Source organism: Hevea brasiliensis, chromosome 17 (assembly GCF_030052815.1).
Source record: "Hevea brasiliensis isolate MT/VB/25A 57/8 chromosome 17, ASM3005281v1, whole genome shotgun sequence".
In the NCBI taxonomy this organism is placed as follows: domain Eukaryota; kingdom Viridiplantae; phylum Streptophyta; class Magnoliopsida; order Malpighiales; family Euphorbiaceae; genus Hevea; species Hevea brasiliensis.
Window position 1 is genome coordinate 24,061,322 of NC_079509.1, and position 19,187 is coordinate 24,080,508.

Consider the following 19,187-nt stretch of genomic DNA (forward strand, 5'->3'; position numbering starts at 1 on the left):
CGATTCTGAGGCGTGCGGTGGGGATCTCGTCTGCAACACTTTAGCTACCTCGACTCTGATTATGATGACGGTTAGCTAAAGTTTGTCTTATTCTTTTTGCTATCCGACCTCCTTTCCTTTCCGATCTTCCTAACACGCTCCTTTTCCGATCTTTCATGCCTACCTCCCTTCTACCGATCCCTACCACTCCGGTCTTCCATTTTATTGGGTTCGGTCCAGTCAAAGCATTTATTTCCCTCACTTCTCGAGGCGTCCGCTTTCGTTTTTTATTTGCAATAAATGCTTAAATTTTCCCTATATATACCTTCAACCGGGAAGCCCTTCCTCATTTGACTTTCTCCCCTATTCTTCTCATTTTTCCTGTTCTAGCTGCCCCGGCAACAATTCCGGCCATGGTGGCCACTTTTGATCTTTTTCCGATTGCCCTCTTTGTTCCTTGCCTGAAAATTTATGATCCCGGTGATCGAAGAATCATGATGACCTTATCTAATGACAGTGAGAGAACTGGACTAATTAACCGATCTGGATCGAGGACCTCGATCGTGCCGATCTCGAGTCGTTTGACCGGTATAATCGGCGAACCGATTTCGGGCGAGAAGACTGCTAATATTCCCCCCAACACCGGTGACTGCCCTTTGGCGTTCATCTGGCTCTTCTCCACACTGGGTGTTCCGACAGTGGCTCGGTTTCGAGTGGTAACTTTGATGACGACCTCTCTCATTCTCATGAGAGTCATAGTCCCCCCAGCCGGTCTCCTAGTCAAACACATCTTTTGACTCAGCCACGAGACTAGGCTTTGACATGGGCCTTTTAGATAGGATGTTCCACCGATCTCTAAAGATCGCCCTTATGATGTGATCAGACCTTTAATGTAATCCGATCTCTAGAGATCGCCCAAATGATGTAATCAGACCTTTAATGTAATCCAATCTCTAGGGATTGCCCAAATGATGTAATCCAACCTTCTGGGAATAAAACTTTATTTTGTCAATTATCATTTTTATTATTATTTTATTGGTTATTTTCCGATCTCTGAAGTGTTTACCCCATCTGACTCTTAATTTGAATGACCTTATCCGATCCGTAATTCAAAACACCTTAATCTGCCGCTCTATAGTTAACCGATCTCTTTATGGAATCTCTGAAATATTCGTGAGACATGTCAAAACAGCTGGCGAGTCCCGCTATCCGATGCACTACCTGGAACATCATGAGCATTAAATGCTCGGACGAGTATAAATAGGGGTGGGGTTAGCCAGTTGCTCCCTTATGTCATTTTCAGTCTCTCGCAAACAACTTCAAAATTCTCTCATTTTCTCAAGTTCCTCCGACACCGATCAAGCTCCGGTAAGGGTTTTGATCCTTCTTTTAGTTTAAATTCTTTATTTCCTTTGAAAATGAGCGGCGCCGAGGGTCAGAGAGCGACGAGCCCTCCTTCTCTTCAGTTCTCGTGGTCTTCTGATGAAGTAGAGGTGGTCGGGCCAAGCGTGCGATTTGAACTTCCTAGGGTCTCTGCTTCAGCTCGGGGGCAAGCAGCACCATCAAGGCATGTACCTTCTTCAGGGAGGGAAAATCTTCCCATGGACGAGTTGCCATCGGTCCTTCAAGAAACCGATCTGCAGTCGTTCAGCCAGGAGTATAACATTCGGCCTGATTCATTCGAACTGATTAGGTGTCACGGCGATCTTCGTGCCGATCACTTCTTTGAGGGGGACGATATGATCATGGTCTACGAAGAGCAATTAAAAGCCGGTCTACGGTTCCCTTTGGACAACTTCTTCAAGGAAGTTTTAAAATATCACCAAGTGTGCATCGCCCAAGTTCACCCGAACTCGTTGCTGATCTTAGTAGCCTTCCGAGGCCTATGCCGAGCTAAGGGTCTCCGACCTACAGCTAAGGTGTTCGCTGAACTGCACAGGCTAACTCGTCGAAAGGATGACGAGTATTGGTTCTTCCAGGCGAAACCCCATTGTGGGCTTTTTACCGACCTGCCTTCCTCCCTGAAGAATTGGAAGAACCGCTTCTTTATCTTGAGGAGCAAAATTTCGAATGGTTTTAAGGGATTCCCTCGGAGCTGGCTGCATCAGGGTCCCTTGCTTACGAAGCACATCACCCTAAATAGGGAAGAGGGTGCAATGGTGATGGAGTTGAAGGAACAGGCGTCCAGAGAGAAGTTCTCTTGCTTGGATGCAGTGACGGCTGAGCTGCACCATTGGACTATGCAGCTGGTCACCGGCCAAGATCGCGGGCTTCAGCTCTCTGACCTCGGCATCGGTATTTTCTATATCTCACATTTTTGGACCTTAGCGATCTCACTGACCTCTTCTTTGTGCAGGTATGGCGAGCAGCGAAGCTTCCAAGGAGAGCCGGAAACGAAAGAGAGAGATCTCCTGGAAAGTGCGGGAAATGAAGCGGTCCGAGCTGCTTCAGACTCCCAGTCATGAACCCGGGGAAATTCATGGGGGCTCATCTCAACTTTCGGGATAGCCGATCCCCGAGGTAGAAGTGATCCGGTCTCCTCCTCGCCAAGAAGAGCCACCTCCACCTCCTCCAGTCGCTTCGAGTGCGGAAGGGGGTCCTTCCCAGCCTACCCCAAGGACTCTCTCCCGCGGTGCCCAAGTGCTAATCCATTCCTTGGAGAAGAACCGGACTGTTCGGGAGAATCCGGGTTTGGCTAAGGTCCTGGGAGCTTCTATCTGCCCTCGGGAGGATCGGGACAGGCTGTCCTCAGACAACCTTGATGACATCCTGACCCGATCTATGAGCTTGAACGTGGAGTGCTTAGTGAACCAGCACATTGTCCGGGAGAAGGCTCACCGCCTGGGTATGGAGGTCGAGAAGATGGGTCATGAAGTGGCTTCCCTCCAATCCCAACTCTCATCCGCTCAGAACTACATATCTGAAATTGAGGGGCGGATGAAGTTTTACGCGGATATGCTGGCCGAGCAAGCTCATGTTCTGGCCGAGCGAACTCGTGTCCTTGAAGAAGTTCAGGCACTCCGGGCCGATGAAGTTGCTCACCTCACTGAGGAACTTAAAGTGAAGGAAGAAGAGATAGTGACAAGAGAGGCCGGCGCTTATGTGAATGCCCACAGGGATCTCTTGGCCGAGCTCAGGAAGCGATATCCCGAGGAAGACTTCACTTGGATGGTAGACCTGGCTCCCCAAGACGAAGGTGAGGACAGCGAGGAGGAGGCTAAGGGTGAGAGAGGAAGTGAGCAAAATGTAAATCAGGCTAGGGGTGATCCTCCAGCCGAATGACTTGTACAAACTTTAATATGAAATGGAATTCCCTTTTGTTTAGTAAATGGATGTGATCGGAAAATCTCTAAATTACTTATGCACTTTGATTGCCTGAGCATATTAAAACAACTAAAGGTGATTATTAATCTAAGTGTAAGAGGTCGGAAAACACAATAAGCATGAGATTGGCAGGGAACCAACGCTAAACGGAACTTGATTAAAATTGAAAATTTGGCTTAAGCACTTAAGATCGGGAACATCGTTTAACCGAATTGAAACCTTAACTTTTATTATTCCCAAACTTTTAAAATGAGAGATCGGCGATAAGACCGGTGACATAAAGATCTAGTGTTGGTTCAATTTTATTTGACAAGAGAGATCGGCGAGGCTTTAAATGTCATGGGGGTTTAGTATTGACTCGATTCCTTTTAAGGAGAGATCGGAAATGTGGCTGTTCGGCAAGGAGGGATCGAAAATGTAATTGGCTAGCAAAAGGGGACTTAGTGCTGGGGATCAGTTTCAAAATTTATTGATTCTGGGGATCGGCCAAAATATGGTGTCGACAATCATCTATGAATCGAAATTCATATCCATTACTAGTCAAACTAGATACAAAAATAATGTTCTTAAAAGCATTATATACATATAATACATGATCCAAATACAAAACATGTCCATTTAGATACTAAGGCTACAACTGTTGCTCTATTGCAAATTCTGAGTCTAACATCCTATGCAACCAAACATATCAAAATATATGTGAGAACTTGCACTAGTATCTAAAACCTAAGCTATAGATAAACTAGGAGTATTATCTGAATCTAAATAACAAGATATGGGCATACCTTCAGAAGGCTTGTCCTTCTTGTCTTCATAATCACCAAATACTTAAGGCAATTTCTTTTCCAATACCCTTCTTTCTGACAATTGAAACTCTTTCCCTTGTCTGGAACAGCTTCAAATTTCTTCTTCTCAGACTGGTTCTTGGCAATCTTGCCAGATGGACTAGGAACATAATGTTTTTTTCTTCGTGTTACTTTTCTTCTTTATGGACTTTTCACAAGAAAAATGTCACACCTTACCCCTCTGTAAGACATAACATGATCTCGTAGTATACCTAATGAATTACCGACTCCGTCTATCGATAACCCATTAAATATACTATAAGGAATTTTAAAATAATTTTCTTACTTTTTGAAAGTGGTGAGCTTTTCTAGCAGGTTTTAAAAACATTTACTTGAAGTTTAAAGATTTGATAAAATTTTTGTCCATTTTTATTTTTCCGCAAATTTTGGAAAAATTTCGGCAGAGTGCCAGCTGTATTTGAGAAAATTGAAAATTTTACCTGTAGAAAACACTTCCAATATAACACTTCATCAATTCACAACCACCATTATAACTCAAATCAGCACAATTTCCTCCAAACTCCATAATTCAATCAATATTTCATAACTCAAAATTTCAATTCAATTATTTTCAAAAATAGTAATAATTAATTTTATACACATTGCATTAAAGAAAAATTAATTTACATTTATCAATCCAAAATTTACAATAGAAAATCCAAAATAATATTATTACAAAATCTGTATAACTGCTCATTACCACTTTACAAATGTACATACAGTCAATTACATCAAAATAAACATGTACAATCAGGGTATAAAATTATACCTGACAAAAGGTCCAAAAATAGCTCTGAAATCCTCAACAGCTCACTCCGCTGCTCTACTAGTCTCTCTTTCTGCGATAGCAATAAATAGCCATCGCTGAGTACTGTGACTTAGTGGTACACAACATACTAAAATAAAACCTTAGGCATAAATCAAATCACGTTTATTCCAATATGGTATTGAAAATGAAAACAAATGTCGCAAGGTATTTTGCGGTCTCCCGGACGAAGCTCTTCACCGAAGTGGGAAAAGTGAGGAGTTGCTACTCTAATTTTGAGGAAAATTAAAGAAAATCATTTTGTGAAAATAAATTAAAAGAAAACCACTTCAAAAGAGAAAAAGAGATTCTAGGTTCGGGGTCCATATACTGGCAGGGAAGGTGTTAGGCACCCCGCCTCGTCACTTAATGAGGGTAAACAGATTTAATGTTATGCTCTTTGTAAATTAAAAGGATAATTAGAGGTTTGGGATAGGATGATGTTAATCCTTTATGTATAATAAATGAGTGTTCAATATTTCACTTATTTTGGGTTACCCAAGAACACGAGTTCATGAGATGACCCTTTAGTGACTAGGTGTCAAGTGAAGTTATCTTGCATATTGGAGTTGTGTTATTTTAATTTGGATTTTGTTAAGAGAGCTCAGACAAGAAGTTTCTACTGATCTCTAGATATGTTTTTTTAAGAGTTTTAGGTGGAAGATTTCGGATGAGAACTCTCATTCGATCTCTACATATTTTATTAAGGTTTTGGTTGAGAAACGGATAATAACTCTCCCCCGATCTCTTAAAGTGTTCCGTTCAAAATTTAAATGAAGGATCTCGGATAAGAACTCTTCTCCGATCTCCGTATTTTATTCAAATGAGAATCGGGTAAGAACTCTCCCCCAATCTCTTAAAGTGTTCAATCCGAAATTTAAATGAAGGATCTCAGATAAGAACTCTCCTCCGATCTCCGTATTTTATTTAAATGAGAATCGGGTAAGAACTCTCTCCCGATCTCTTAAAGTGTTCGGTCCAAAATTTAAATGAAGGATCTCGGTTAAGAACTATCCTCCGATCTCCGTATTTTATTTAAATGAGAATCGGGTAAGAACTCTCCCCCGATCTCTTAAAGTGTTCGGTCCAAAATTTAAATGAAGGATCTCGGTTAAGAACTCTCCTTCGATCTACGTATTTTATTTAAATGAGAATTGGGTAAGAACTCTCCCCCGATCTCTTAAAGTGTTTGGTCCAAAATTTAAATGAAGGATCTTGGATAAGAACTCTCCTCCGATCTCTGTATTTTATTTAAATGAGAATCGGGTAAGAACTCTTCCCCGATCTCTTAAAGTATTTGCGATATAAGATCAAACTTTTCACCGGTCTCCTAGATGATTACCTTGCCAGAATTCTTTAGCCAGCTATATTCGATTTCTTTCGATTACTAGTCTAGAATCTGATAATATCTCGATTCCCGCTCTATTATGCTATCTCCTAGACTCGTTTAGTAGCCCGACCTCATAAATTTTCCTCTGATCTTATTATTCAACCTATGATTATTTTTATTTGTTCAAAAAACTTTCACGTTAAGATACTTCTACCAATATTTTATTAAGTTACCTGCAAGTTGCCCATGACCAGAATACCTATTTTCGAAGGAAATGAAACTGAGGAGGAATAAATAAAGCTTACGGACGAATAGAAGAAGTAAACATCGAAAAATAACGATTGGCCTGAATAATCTACATTGGGATTTTAATGCTACTGAACTTGATGGAAAAATAATAAAATAATAAACTGAAACACGAGCATTCAGTGAAATAATAGTCTAGACACTTACCTGTGGGAGGTTGAGGATCTTGAGCGAACTCTACTGTCCACAAATCTTATAGAGGTGGAAGTTGATGGTCCAGGGACTAATGCTTACTTTGAAATAACGAGAACCAGTCGAATACGCTTGAGTGAAATGACCAGAATCGGTCAGAATGAGCTCAAGCTTGGAGATTAATATGCTAGAATTAGGGTAATGAAGATGAAACTAAAAAAATGGTAGAGCAGAGTAATGAACAAACTGAAAATAAAAAATTCCAGGGTCTAAAGCTCCTTCAATGGAGATACTTAAGAAAACTTATTTCTGAAGTTTCTCGAAAGCTCAGAATGACAAAGTAGCAAGACTGAATTAGATTTCAGAGCCTTTCCACTATAATCACCACCACCTTTTTTTTTGCCCGTCCCCTCTACAGTATTGCATGCAGGTATTTATAGGGAACGGGTGCTTCTAATGAAGGGTCAGGATCTCTCCTGGGGGAGACGGAAGGTCTGGATTTTAAAGGACATGATCCGATGTCTGAGAATTAAAAAGAATCAAAATGGACGACTGGGATCCTATTCAAAATATCCATCCTTTCTCTTCTTAATCCAATGGCTCAGGATCTTACCTTATAAGACGGATCCGAAGGCTGGGAATGAAAGGCACTGGACCTGTCATCTGCTTTTGATCCAAGGGCTCCGGGTTCGTCCTTGCAAGTATGATCAACGGTGGAGATTGTGATGTACAGAACTGCCATAACTGTTTTTGGTGTTTATCAGCAATGTGAGCGATTCTGCAAATGAGGCGTGCGTGAAGATTTGATCACGCCCACAACGCTTTAACTACCTCGGCTCTAATTATGCAGAGAGTTATTGGAAGCCACCTCATCTTCTTCGTGCTTTCTGATCTCTATTCCTTCCGATCTCTTTGTTATGACCCTCTTCTTTTCCGATCTCTCTCATATTAGGTCCCTCATTGCTTCCCGATCTCTCCCATTTTAGAACTTTCCTCTTTATCCAACCTGCCTTAGTCAAAGTAATTAATTCTGCAGTTACTGATGCATCCGCTTCGTTTTCTGTATGCAATAAATGCTCAGGCCCCTATATATATACACCAGCGAGAAAAATTCTCCACATTTTATTTCTCTTTCTCATTTCTCCACTTCTCCTTTTCTAACTTCTCTGGTAACAATTCTGACCATGGTGATTATTTTTTTATCTTTTTTCAGCTATTTTCTTTGCCCCACACCTGAAAATTTACGATCACGGTGATCGGAGAATCATGAGAACAATATATGATGACAGTGAGGGAACCGGACTAATTTACTGACCAAGATCGAAAATGATGATCGTGCCGATCTCAAATCGGTCCACCAATATAATTGGTAGGCCGATCTCGGGCAAGAGTACTGCTAATTTCAATCTTAATGTTGGTGACCACCTTTTGAAGTTCATTTGGCTCCTCACCACATCGGGCGTCCTGACTGCAGCTTGGTTCTGGTCAATGACATCGACGATGTCTCCTCTTACCATCATGAGAGTCATAGTCACCCCATCTGAGCTGCACATCTATCCAAAACTTGTGGCGGGCTTTTTGATGAAACACATCTTTTAATTCAGCCACAATACTAGGCTTTGACATAGGTCCTTACTAGGTAAAATGTAGTGCTGATCTTTAGAGATCGCCCAAATTATGTAATCTAACCTTTAAAAGTTCTCTTAATGATGTAATCCAATCTCTTGAGATCGCTCAAATGATGTAATCTGACCTTTTGAAAATGAAATGAAATTTTATTTAAAGGTTATTATTTAATTATTGCATTGGTTGTTTTTCCGATCTCTAATGTGCATATCCAATCTGATCTCTAACTAAATCATCATTAGCCGATCTGTGGCTCTGAAAATTTGCACAATCCGATAACCCTAACTAGCCGATCTCATTTTATTCAATTTTATTATTGTGTTTCTGGAACCTTCCCGCGACGTGTTAGGAAAGTGGGTCAATTCCGCTAACCGAAGCGTCACTTGGGACTTCGTGAGCATTAAATGCTCATACGGGTATTAATAGGGGGAGGGTTGATCAGTTGCTTCCTTATGTCACTTTCAACACTTTATTAGCAATTTCAATATTCTCTCGTTTCTTCAAGTATTTCTAGCACCGATCACATTCCAGTAAGGGTTTTGATCCTTTTCTTAGTTAAACTTCTTTGGTTTCTTTGAAAATGAGCAGCGCCGAGGGTCAGAGAGTTGCGAGTCCATCTTCTGTCCATATTTCGTGGACTTTGGAAAAGGGTGACGTGATTAGATCAGGTGGTCAAATCAGCACAGCCCTCGTTCCAGTAACTGGTTCAGCTGCCAGACCAAAGCGAGGGGCATCTTTGAGTAGAGATAACTTGCCATTTGATGAGTTGCCTTCAGTCTTGAGAGAAATCGATCTCTAATCTATAAGCCAGGAGTACAATCTGCGGATTGACTCCTTTGAACTGATCAAATGCAATGGCGATCATCGGGCCGACCACTTCTTTGATGAGGGCAATCTCATCATGGTGTATGAAGAGCAACTAAAGGCCGGGCTCCATTTTCCCTTGGACTAATTTTACAAGGCCGTCCTGAAATTCCACCATGTCTTGGTAGCCCAAGTGCATCCGAACTCCTGGCGGACTCCAATAGCCTTCTGAGGCCTCTGCCGAGCTAAGGGACTGGAACCCACGGCCAAAGTCTTTGTCGAGCTTCATAGGCTCGCCCGAAGGAAGGATGATGAGTTCTGGTTCTTCGAAGCTAAGCCCCATTGTTCTCTCTTTACCGATCTCCCTTCTTTATTAAAGAATTGGAAGAACCAGTTCTTCATTTTGAGGAGTAAGATTTGGAATGGCTTCAAGGGCATCCCACGGAGTTGGCAACACCTGGTTGCTCAGATCCCAAAAAAGATCACCTTAAATAAGGACGAAGATGCTGTGGTGAAAGAGTTAAAGTCTCAGGCGTCCACTCAGAAATTCTCTTGCTTAGACACGGTGATGGCCGAACTGAGGTATTGGATGATGCGGCTGATCACTGACGAAGAATACGAGATTTAGCTCTCTGACTTCGGCCCTGGTACTACCCATATCTCTAGTCTCTGAATCTTAGCGAACTCACCGACTTCTTTTTTGTGCAGGTATGGCGGGCAGTGATGCTTCCAAGGAGAGCCGTAAACGAAAGAGGGAGGTCTCCAGAAAAGTGAGGGCGATGAAGGGGGCCACCACTGCAGATGCAGAGGTGCCGAGCTCTCCTCCCGATCTCAGGAGCAACCGATCCTTGAGGTAGAGGTCATCGCCCCAGCTCCTTAACAAATCGAGCTTCCACCTCCCCCTCCTCCTCCAACCTCTTCCAATGTAGAAGGGGAGTCTTCCGGTCCTACGGTCAGGACACTTTCCCGGCATGCACAATTTCTAATCCAATCATTGGAAAGGAACCACTCTACTAGGGGGAATCTCGGCCTGGCCAAAGTCATGGGAGCTTCTATTTGCTTTCAAAAAGATCGGAACAGGTTGGCAGAGTAGAGCTTTGATGATATCTTAGCTCAGACAATGAGCTTAGGCTTAGAGGATATTGCAAACCAGCATATACTTAGAGAGAAACCCACGGCTTGAAGAAAGAAATCCTCAAGGCGGTCCAAGATGCCTCCGGTGCACAAGCTCAGCTCTCCTTTGCTAACGACTACATCGCCAGAATGGAGGATCAGATGAAGTGTTATGAGGAGAGGATAGTTGAGGTGGAACGAGAACTTGAAGACTCTAGAGCTGGTTGGTTTGTCGATCTCACTTGTTATCCTGAAGACCTTCGGGCGAAGGAGGAAGAGCTCCGAGCCAAGGATGAGGAGCTTTAAGCTAAGGAAGAGGAGAGCACTACAAAGGAGGCCGGGGCTTATGTGAACACCCATAATGACCTTATGGCCGAGCTGAAGAAATGGTATCCTGAAGAGGACTTCTCCTGGATGAACGAGCTCGCCCCAGAGGTCAAAGACGAGAGCGAAGAGGAGCCCGAGAGAGAGAGAGGAAATGAGAGAGATGATGATGTACTTAGAGAACAGGCTGGGGGAGACCCTCTAGTTGAATGACTTGTAAATTTTTATTTTGAAATAAAATGAAGTTCTCTCTTTTGTTCAATTTCTTGATAAGACCGAAAAGCGTCCCAATTGTATGAATACTTGATTATTTGAACGTATTAGAACATCGAACTTAAAAGCAACTATTAATCTAAGTATAAGAAGTCGGAAAAACATTGTAAGCATGAGATCGGACTATGCTATGACCAAACACCGGGTATAACTTTAGAACATTAGAATTAGAAAGACTTGACTCGAATTCTTAAGATCGGAATCACCATTAAATCGGACAGAATCGGAATCACCATTAAATCGGACAGAAACCTTAACTTCATTTTAAGGAATATATGGGACATACAAGTGAGGAACCTGATTCTAGCATTAGCTAAACAACTTTCCACAATATTTATAAAGAGAGAGATCGGGAAGTAAGACTGGAGGGTATGGAGACCTGAAATTGGTTCAAACCCCTCTGATAAGAGATTGGAAAACAATTTATTAAGTGTAGGATCGGTTTATTTCACGATCGAGCAATCGATGTGTTTGGAAAAGTCATTTGTTGATCGAAGGAACATTCCCTTGACCTCGGTGATCGGCTAAAATATGGTGTCGACAACAAATAAAAAACACAATTTATAATTTTAGCCAAGACAATCCCATTTTGGAAGTCCCAAAATAGATTTCATAAAAACACACAATTATATCATGCCATCAGTATGATGTTCATCTCAATAGTCGAAGGCTTATGAGGAATCTCAAGGCTAGCTAGCTCAAACTATGAGTACCCATTCAATTTCTTCTTCTACTGGCATGCACCTCAACACTTCAGCCAGAGACGGAATTCAAAATTCAAAACTAATTCCTTCCACTAGGCATGCTAGTGAGGCATTCAGATATATGGTCATGACACTGTGGTTTAAAAATTATCTTAACATTTTACTAAATATTTATTGACAATTCATAATATTTATTGACAATTCAAACACATACAATTAAATTTCCAACAATTTAAGTCAAAAGCATAATATTCATTTCATTCACAAATTTGTAATAAAAATAAATCACAATTTATTCATCAAAATAAATTGCCAAGAGAATTTACAGAAAAATTTTATGTTGTGCACAAACCTTGTGTGAGTCGCTTTTAGGCCATGACTCAATGTCTTGAGTTCTTTTCCGGTATTCTTTTCAACTGAAACACAAAATTTCACAGTGTTTCAGTATCACAACTTATAATAATTCCAATAACAAATTCACATCTATTTATTTCTAACTCTAATACGCTTAAATTAACGTTCTTTAAAATTTGTATTTCGGGGTTACTATTTATGGCACTATTCAAGTCAAAACGTTGACTTTCTTATGCTTAATAGGTATGGGAATTTCAATTACACCCACATATCACATTTTGGTTACCAAATTTGTTGGTTTTAGTTGCCCCTTCAATTTTCAAGTCTCCTAAGTACAATTTCAAATTTTCATATTTTGTGTCCTATTTTGTATTGTTCCATTGGTCATGTTGCTATGGGAATTTGGCTAAGTGTTCTTCATAAAAGTTGTTCCTTATTGTCTTAGCTTTAATCCCCTTTTTGAATCACTCCATTCGGAGTTTGGTAGCCCAATATATGGCCATTTGAACATAGATGGCTGGATTGATTTAACCCATATTTCTGGGCACCTAATTTGGTTCTGGCAATTTTGGATCTCTAATTTTGGGTGGCAAAATGACTTAGTTATGGGCATACTTTGGGTTGTTGTTCTTCATAAAAGTTGTAGTGCTATGTCATACCTTTCTAATGCCACAAATATCAAGTCATTTGGACCTGTATAGCCCAAGTTATGGCCAAATAAACAAACATTGTTCATTTGGTCATTTTGGTACAGTGGCAGTGCACTACACCCGGGTTTGACCTAATTGTTCACTATCCTAATGTCATTTTCTGGGCATAGTTCCTAAATGAAAAATGTGTCATTATGTGTCTATTTGCATTTCCAATTGGCCTCACACCAATTGGGTTGGTAAATATTCAGTTTTAGTCCCTGAGAAAGACCTAGGTCAAGCTGCCATAACAGTGACCCTAACCAATCTGAATTGCACTTGGTTTCTACCAATTCAACCATACCACAAATGGTCCCAATTGACCATTTCCAACCCCTATTAAGGTCATTTGCATCATTTGACTATTTCCTCAATTTTTCCCAAATTTTCAAGAGGGTTAAAAACCCTAATTACACAATTCACTCAATCAATGAAATTAAAGTGTGTAATCAACATCTACGCACTTAATTCACCTCAATTAATCCTTCAATTTAATCAAATTCATGTAATCTATACCCCCTCATAGGCTGGCCAAATTTCCTAACTAGTCCCCCAATGATTGTTTTTGGTTGAATTTAAGTTAAATCTAAGTTAAATTAACTCAAAATATATGTTCTAAACTAAAAATTTCAATTTGAATTCTTACCTCAACTTTGATGTTCAATCTTCAAATTTTCTCCTCTTTTCTTCTTTCTTTCTTACTAAATCTGTTCCTCAAGGCAAGATAAGAAGGTTTTATGAACTAATTATGGGGGAAATTAGGGTTTAGTGAGGGATTTCAAGCTTGAATCAAGCTTTCATGGTGGGTTGACAATGGAGGTGAGAGAGAGAGTGAGGGGCTGCCGAAACTTATGGGGAGAGAAGAGAGTGAATTTTTATTTTAATTTTTATGTATTTTGTATTTATTAAGTCAATTTGACTTAGTAAAAAATTGTAGGAAATTTAAAATTGAATTATGAAGTCATATATATGAGGTAAAGTGATGTAATAAAAGCTTTTCTTTTCTTTTTTTTTTTTCTTTTTTTATTTATTTTTCCTTATTTCTTTAATTTAATTCTACGCTCTGAAATTTTTATTTCTCTGATTTTATTGGGCAATTAGGTCAGGAGTCAGCTCTAGGGGTAAATTGACCAAATTGCCCCTCACAGGTTTGATCCAGTTTGTTAGTTATTCAATATTTCTTCCGGATCACTGACCTAATTATTTGACCTGCTTAACAATTCTTTTCTGTGATTTTCTCTTTTCTCCTATGTTTGCAATAGTTCTAAGGACCGCAACATCACATTTTTTGGTTCAAAATTCGGATTAAGACTAACCTCGCAATCACTTCCCCGGAAGGTCACCCATCGCTGCGACTCTCGGCTCATTTAACCTTTTGTGTTCTGTTTTTCTTATTTATACTTAACTATCTAGCAATTACTAATTATTTGTATTCAGCGCTTATCTAGGCGTCTTAGATCTGATTCTAATCTCCTTAATTGTCTGGACTGATACCAGTCACTGGAACAGTGAAATATACCAGGCTATGCATATAGGGATGTTACAATTCTCTCCCCCCTTAAAATAAATTTCATCTTAAAATTTTTACTTGGTATTAGTCTCTGAACAGCTATGGGTGTTGCCTCCTCATGTCCTCCTCATGTTCCCAAGTAGCTTCTTGGCCCGAATGATGGTTCCACAACACTTTTACTAACGATATCTGCTTGTTCCGCAACTGTTTCACCACATAAGCTAGAATCTCTAAGGGTTCTTCCTCATATGTGAGGTCTGGATTCACTTCAATTTCTTTCACTGGTAACACATGAGATGGGTCAAATCTATACCTCCTCAACATAGACACATGGAGAACGTTATGTATCTTCTCCAACTCTAGAGGTAGTGCCAAACAGTATGCCAAAGGATCCACTCTCTCCAGAACCTCATATGGCCCGATGAAACGAGGACTCAGTTTCCCTTTTCTGCCAAATCTCGTAATTTTCTTCCAAGGGGAAACCTTGAGAAATACTTTCTCACCTACTGTATACTCAATATCCCTTCTCTTCATATCAATATAGGACTTCTGACGGTCTGATACAGCTTTGAGTCGATCTCTGATTAATCTGATTTTCTCCTCAGTCTGCTAAATAATTTCGGGCCCAATCATCTTTCTTTCACCTACTTCATCCCAACACAGGGGAGTTCTGCACTTCCTGCCATACAAAGCTTCATATGGAGGCATCCCAATGCTTGATTGGTAGCTGTTGTTATAAGCAAACTTAACCAGAGGCAAGTGTGTGTCCCAACTGCCCTCAAACTCAATCACACAAGCCCATAGCTTGCATTCAAAGATCTACATTACCCTCTCAGATTGGCCATCTGTCTGTGGATGGAATGCCGTGCTAAAGTTTAATCTAGTTCCTAGGGCTCTTTGAAGACTACCCCAGAATCTAGAAGTGAACCTAGGATCTCTGTTAGATACAATCGATATTGGCACCCCATATAGTCTCACAATCTCATCTATGTACAATTTGGCCAATCTTTCCAGGCTACAGTCCATCCGGACTGGCAAAAAGTGAGCAGACTTTGTCAATCTGTCAATAATGACCCATACTGCATCATGGCTCTTCTGTGTCCTCAGAAGTCCCATCACAAAATCCATCATTAGTCATTCCCATTTCCATTCTGGTACTGGTAATGGATGTAAAAAACCAGCTGGTACTTGATGCTCCGCCTTCACTTGTTGACAAGTTAAGCATTTGGATACAAATTCAGCTACATCTCTTTCATACCCATCCACCAGTAATGTTCTTTTAGTCCTCTATACATTTTGGTACCACCAGTGTGCATAGCAAAAGGAGATTCATGTGCTTCCTTCATAATGATCTGTCTCAAGTCAACGTCATTAGGAATGCACATTCTGCCCTGGTGTAGCAATAGACCATCATCCCTCACTGAAAATTCTAGTTTCTTGCCCTGCTAGACTTTTTTTAATAGCTTCTAATATTTCTCATCATTCTGTGCAGTCATTCTGATCTAATCAATCAACACTGGTTGTACATGCCATGCAACTACTGTTTGCCCTTCATCATTAATCTCTAAGTTGGCATGCAATGCTCTCAACTCATGTACCATAGACAAAGGAGAAACTCTCAGACTTGCCATAGTCTTGCGACTTAAGGCATCAGCCACTACATTAGCTTTCCCTAGCTGATAGTCTATGTGACACTCCTTACCCGTGTACAGTATACCCGAGTAAGTAATGCCACCTGGTGTACCGGCACACTCTAATATTCCTCAATTAATTTAGACAATGCTTTTGCACATAATTTATGAAATACAAATTATTTAAACCATTTATCAAAAGTATCATTCATTTAAGGTTCCGAAAATTTTTAAGAAAATCCGGCGGAGTACCGGCTAAAAATGGAGAAAACCGTTCTTCGGAACCTGTTAAAAACACTTCCAATATTTTTATTTCATCATCTCAAACTCCAATATCCCAAAATCTCAACAATATTTCTCAAACATCCATTATCAACACCAAATTCAATATCATGATTTCCACATTTCAATTTCCATTTTCATTCATCATTCACATGTGATGTTCGCATGTAAATCACAAGTAAACATCTACTTTTCCATTAACAAATACAATTTTCATAATTTACATAAACATCAAAATATATTACATGAGTTCAAATACATATGAGAAATTACAAATCTGCTACAAAATATCAAAATGACAAACTGACACCTAGTGCCCTACCGATGCACTGCAGGTAGTGAGGTGACACGGACACTGAGCGTAATCGGATGGACTCACCCAGTCTGTGGTCTACTGGGCTCACGATCGGGATCTCCAGTACCTACGCGTGGCAAAAGCAACGCGCTAAGCAATAATGCTTAGTGGTGCAATATTATAATAGAAGAAAATAGCAAGAAAATAAATGTGTATACAATGTGTATGCTTTCTTTGTTTGATCTTGGTATATTCATTAATTCGTTAACTTTGTTCACTTTTATTCATTTGGTTGCCCCAAGTAACCTACACTAGACGATCGGATGGATACGGTAAACCGCACTGGTACCTAGTACCTCGGCCGTCACACCATCGGTCACATATGCATCTCCGGTGTGCAGCGACTAACAAGTCAAATAATATCAGGCACAAGGCCAAGTCTCAATACAAAGTCAGAATGGCTAAAAGCCATGAAATCACAGAATGGCATTTTTGCCATGTGCAGTACTGCTAACGGAACCCTATTGGCATGCCAAACTATCCAAACCAATCTTGTTAGGTATACTAGGGCATTTGAAACTCTTAAATTCGTCAATTTGTGAATTTCAACTTTTATGGTGTTACTATTCATCATTGGTCAACAAAAATGTTAACTTTTAGCATAAAAATGTGTACATCAACTTTGGCACTCCCAACACATCACATTTGGTGTTTGAAACTTGTTGGCATTAAGTGTTTTTGCAATTTCAAAGTGTAACCCACACTAGCAGAAAATTTCAGTTTTGGTGCCCTAACTTCACTGTTCCATTGGACACTGTTACTGTTGGAATTTGAAGAAATGTAAAACATGAAAGTTGTTCCTTATTTTGTCTAGTTGAATTTCCTTTTTTGAATCACTCCATTTGGAGTTTTGTAGCTCCAGATATGGCCCAAAAACCCAAGCTGCCCGGATTGTATTCTGCAGAAAATTACCATATCTACAGTGCATGAACAGTGACTTGAGTCACTTGGTTGAATGGGTTCTGGCCATAATTTGGGGTAGGTTCCTTCATGAAAGTTGTTTTTCTATGTCTTAACTTGTTGCTGTAAAAATTTCAGACCAATTGACCAAATATACAGTGACTTATGGCCAAATGAACAGTTACTGTTCATTTGGCAAATTCTGCAGAATTCAGTGCAGGGTATCCGGATTGGAGCTGGGTTTTGACCCTTTTGCTTTGGTCTTTGGGGCATGGTTTCTTCAGCAAAAATGTGCCATTATAAGCCTAGTTTCATGTCCAATTGGCCAAACTTCAATTGGACTAGCACAGCCCAAGTTATGGCAGTGCAAAGGGACTGAAATTTCAGTCCCTATGCTGCTGTCCATAGGGCAGATTTCACCTCACTTTGCCATAGCATTTTTCAATCTCATTTATGGTCAACATATCTAAAATGGTCACTAATTGACCATTAAAATGTGCCCTAACAATTTCCTAAACCAAGTTTACATTTTGCTCACAAAACCCTAATTCAAGTTCATGTTTTACACAACTTACCTTTGTTAACTTTTAATCCATTATTCTTGTGTTTATCAACTTCTAATATAATTCTAGATCACTTCAAGCTCATAAAAACACTCCCTCTTATTCCATAGCTAGGGCAGCCAAAATTCAAGAGCTCATAAACTTAGGTTTTTGTTCATTTAAATCACAATTCTCACTAAGTTTCAAGTCCTAAACCATGAAAATAATGAGTTTTTAAGTTATAGTTGCACTAACCTTGTTTGGGCAGAATTTTCCCAACTCAAAACTTCACTTTCCTTCACTTTCTAGGCTGCCAAACACTTCCTCAAGATGAGTGGACAACTTTTAATGAAAGGGGTTTAGGGTTTATGGTGAAAAGAAGAGAGAAAGTGAGCTTTGGTTGAAAATCAATGGAAGTTTGGCTATGGGATTTGAGAGCTACGGGTGAGCATTTGTGAAGGTGAGGGCTGCTGGAAATTTTGGTGGTTTTAGTCTTCATTTGGTCTTTTATTTAGTTAGTCAAAGGATGGCTAAATTGTGATTGGTCCAAATTTGCTTAATGACATCACATTATGTCATAAATGGGCATTTTATTGCATTTTCTTTTCTTTCCTCCACTACTCATTTTCAATTTAATTTCTAGCAATATTTCTTCATATTTTATGTCATATTAATTATTTACTCAACTGGGCAAGTCGGCCAAAAATCACCTCGGAAGGCGAAATGACCAAAATGCCCTCCGTTTGGCTTAACGGGCCAAAATTGTCTGTACCGATTGAAAAATTTTTCTAGGTATTTTCTTGGCATTCTAATGCCATGAGAACCTCAATTACCCTTCTCTGGAGTCCCAAAAATTATTTTATAATTTTTTTCCCCGGGTCTAGGGCTCCTCGTTGCGAGAACCACAACTTCCCTCCGGTTACCCATCGTTTGGGCACCGGCTCGTTTTGCTTGGTTGTATTTTATTTCTAAAATTTTTACTAAATTTTTCTTATTAGTATTTGAGTTAATTATGGTTCATGACTTTAGTTTAAATATTTTTCTGGACATTCTAGCTGTCCGGACCGACACCGATCACTTAATGGGATGTACTGAGTGGTTACCGGAGGGTGTTACAACTCTTCCTCTAATTTAAATTTCGTCCTCGAAATTTACGATGCAAACAGTTGAGGGAACTGTTGCCTCATCGCTTCTTCACTTTCCCAAGTTGCCTCCTCGGTGTTGTGGTGCCTCCAAAGCACTTTCACCTGGAATCGCTTGTTCCTCAATTCTTTTACTTCCCGAGCCAGGATCCGTAGAGGTTCTTCTTCATATGTCAAATCCGGCTGTATTTCAATTTCTTCTCTGGAGATGACATGT